The sequence below is a fragment of the Lupinus angustifolius genome, unplaced genomic scaffold (genome assembly GCF_001865875.1).
Source record: "Lupinus angustifolius cultivar Tanjil unplaced genomic scaffold, LupAngTanjil_v1.0 Scaffold_66_28, whole genome shotgun sequence".
Classification (NCBI taxonomy): domain Eukaryota; kingdom Viridiplantae; phylum Streptophyta; class Magnoliopsida; order Fabales; family Fabaceae; genus Lupinus; species Lupinus angustifolius.
Window position 1 is genome coordinate 4,969 of NW_017723225.1, and position 3,991 is coordinate 8,959.

Below are 3,991 nucleotides of genomic sequence, written 5' to 3' on the forward strand. Positions count from 1 at the left end.
ATTTACATTTATTGTCTCGAGTTCCAGTAGTACTCGACCTGCATTCTAGCATATACATTTTATTGTCTCGAGTTTCAACATTACTTGACCTGTGTTCTCACATTTACCTTTATTGTCTCGAGTTCCGGCAGTATCCAACCTACATTGTTGCATTTAAATTTTTTATCTCCAGTTTTGGCAGTAGTCGGCCTGCATTCTCACTCCAAGTGTTGCATTGTGATCATCGTCTCGGCCTTGACAAAATTAATGTTTATTTATTTACTAGTTACTAGGTATGACAACACTCAAACCTTAGTGTGATTACTTTGAAGTAAGCAACAAATAAAGAAGGATAGGTATGAACACTCTATTTTGTCCAGCCCATGTTTAAAAATACAAAAGAAAAATCAGAAATAATCTAATCATAAAATATCATTTTTTTTATGATGTGACAGAATCAAATATATCATCAAATCATAATTCATTGTCAATTACTTAAGGGAGGTTTCGTTGAATGTTTTAATTGTGATTTTGATTTTAATAATCAGTTTTAAAATGAATGAATTCGCATTATAGCTTTTAAATCATAATAAATTAAGTAGTAATAGAAAGAAAGAATGACCGGAAGGAAGGAAAAAAAACTAAAACTCAAAAAGGAAGGTGAGAGTAATTTGACGAGAAAACATAAATTCGCTGGGTGGTGCCATTGAAAAATAACAGGCAAATATTGTAATGAAAGAAAAAGGTAACAGAAAAAGTGAGGCTAATGAAACGTGTAATAAAATTTAGTACAAAAAGGAGGAAGTAACAAAGGAGTTTTGTTGGAGGATGATGGCTTCTTCACTTCACAATGTTGTTGAGTTCATTCATTCTCCGAAACTTCTTAATTCTCACCAATAATCCTAATCCCCCATCCATAGACTCATGAAGACATTGTACCCTAGTTATAGGAAAACAAGTAACACGACAAGCATTTCTCTATTAAGCATTAACTCATTCTTCTTCTTCATCTTCTCTCTCAAAACTCCATATCCAACATTTAATTCCCAAAACGCACCATTTTGAACATTACCGAAGAAAAAAGTGGCATGTTCACGTAGAAATGTGAAGTGAGTGGTGTAGATGATAGACCCATGATCAATATCATTGTTACTCTTGCTTCTTCGAATCATCACCATTACCTCCCACCTCAATCAACTTTCTGGGATGTTAAGAAGCTACTTGCACTCAAAATTGGTTTACTGCCTGAAGAGCAACGAGTGTTTTTCAAAGGAAAAGAAAAGGATAACGAAGAGCATTTGCACAGGGAAGGTGTGAAGCTCTCAAGCATGGTTTCATCGAACACCTTTCTGTGTCGGTGTCCGACATGTAGAATATCCAAAAATAATAAAATAAAATAAAATAAAATAAAATAAGTAAATATTAAAACATGTATTAGATTTATTTTCAATAAAATATATGATAATATAGATTCGTTTTCAATAAAATATGAAAAAATAGATTTGTTTTCAATAAACACCAACTTATCTAAAGGTCACAAAACTCCTACCAATATACTGTCACACCAAATTAACTCCTGATAGTTGGTCCACCATACCGACTCTCCGATCCACAACATCATCGTCAAGGAGGAGATGAAATTAATATTATTTATGTTTCTAGGACTAGACAATAAGCAATTTTATGAATTATTTTAATGTATTTTCTAGTTTTGGTACTTAGAATTTTTGGGACAATGATTTTCAATTTCCATTATACTTTATTATTTTAACAATTGGGCATAAATTCAAGCTGTTAAACAGGTCTTGCATGAAATACACCTCAACCAAAGAAAATACACCTTAACTCTTCCTTGAAGATTCAGGAACTTTGGGATCCAAACCAGCAAATACTCTCTTTGATCCTTCCATCAAATTGCAACAAAACCAAGGAATTCCCTTCAAGGATCCCTCTAGCTACAAAAGACTTGTTGGCAGATTAATTTATCTTACAATTTCTCGACCAAATCTTTTATATTCTGTTCAACAACTCAACATCTTCATGTCTAATCCTCTAGAGTCTCATCATAAGGTTGCTATGCATGTTGTCCATTATCTCAAGTCAGCCCCTGTACAAGGTCTTCTTTTTTCTTCCCAAAATAATCTCACTCTAGGATTTGCTGACTCAGATTGGGCTTGTTGCTTAGATACCAGAAAATCCCTTACTGATTTTTGTGTTTTCCTTGGCACTTCTCTCATCTCATGGAAAACAAAGAAATAAAATATTGTAAGTCGATCATCCACAGAGGCTGCGTACAGAGCATTAGGAAGCATTGTTTCTGAAATCCAATGGTTGAAGTTTCTCTTTGATGATTTACAACTTTCACTTCAAAAACCAACTTATGTTTCTTGTGACAATTGATCTACAATTTATCCAGCACACAATCCTATGTTCCATGAGAGGACGAAACACATAGAAATAGATTGTCATGTTGTCGGAGAAAAATCAAAATTGGTCTTCCTATCTCCTCTTTTCAACAGCTAGTTGATGTTTTCACCAAGCCACATCATTCTCCTTCTTTTCATAGTTTTCTCTCCAGGTTAGGTCTTCTAGATATCCATCATCCACCTTGAGGTGGTGTCAAACATTAGTTATTCTCTGCGTGTTATTCTTCTGCGTGGCTTGCTTCCTCATCAGCTTTATTGCATTTACTTTGTGACCATGGCTATATGAATGGTGCCTTATTTTAGTTTTATGTTTTTGGGCCTTTGCTTTCCTTTTGGGCCCACTTTCCTTTTTCTCTCTTTCCATTTTGTTGTAACAGTTTTTTCTGTTTTTTTTGTTATTCCCTTTTGGGAATGCTTGTGTATTAAAGACTGTTTTCAGTCACAATGAAAACAAGAAATTATCAAGAGGTTATTCATTGTTCACAAGTATCTTCTTCTTCCTCATGATTTTCATCATCAAGAGGACAAATCAAATCTTTTTTTGCTTTTGGAGGACACTTAAAGCCTAGAGATAAAACTTGAGGAATTTAGAAGAAATAACGAGATGATAAAAGCTTCTAAACATGTTGGAGTCAAAGCTGAGGTGCAGCGTGTGAAGAACTTAGAGGATACATTAGATTCTCTAAAGACAAGTAACTCCAACCCTTTAAGCAAAAGTGGTAAAACTATCTCAGTAACTACACAATGGGATACCTTTAACAATGGAATGAGATGCTTGAATGCCCCAACCTCAACCTCATCTTCTTCAACAAATGTAACAAAAGAATAGGAACATGTACCCATTGGTTGGTAGAAGCGCCTTGGCCTTAAGGATCCCAAGAAAAACATGTCACGGTTGTGCCGAGAAGCTGGTCACTCTAATACCATGCGACATCAGTTTCAGCACTGCTTATCGGTGCTCCGACTATGCCTTCTCCTTGTTATCCATTGCTTCATGATCTAGTCTTGGGTCGGATCTGAGGTTGGCTCTATGCGGTTCTGGTATAAGGACTTCCACTAGGCAGAGTTTTTGCACCCTACTTAAAGTTTTGATGCTCAAGTCGGCAGAGGTAATAGCTAAATATACTCATGTGTTACCTATCCTTAGCTAATATTGCCAAGGCTATTTGAATGAGTGGCATATGGACAGACTCTTTTATCCTAAATAGATTTTGCCTTCTTTGCATCTTAAGAACCACATATCATGTACAAGATATATGGCGATTGTGCTTTTTTTTCATTGCAACCTTCTTGATCTTGGATTGTTAAAAGATGAAAGGCTGATGAACATAAATTGAGAGGTGTGATGAAGAATCTTTTTAAGAATTACAAGTGGTGCAAATATTTGGATTCGAAGAGTAGTCTTTGGTTATCAACAATGCATTAAGAAGTTGCAGTAGCTTAAATTGCTAGCTTAAATTGCTAGATATGGGCTTGTACCTTCTAACATGGAATGAAGTTGCCAACTTAAGATTCATGAAAGGATGCTCTTGCTATATCCATCACCATATGACTTTTGAAGGAGTATGTTTCCTCACAACATTTTG

At 35.1% G+C, this 3,991-nt stretch overlaps 1 pseudogene; it reads left to right on the plus strand.

Moving 5' to 3' along the window:
* Positions 1-1,072: 1,072 nt before the first annotated feature.
* LOC109339305 lies at positions 1,073-3,236 on the plus strand (annotated as a pseudogene).
* The last annotated feature ends 755 nt before the right edge of the window (positions 3,237-3,991 follow it).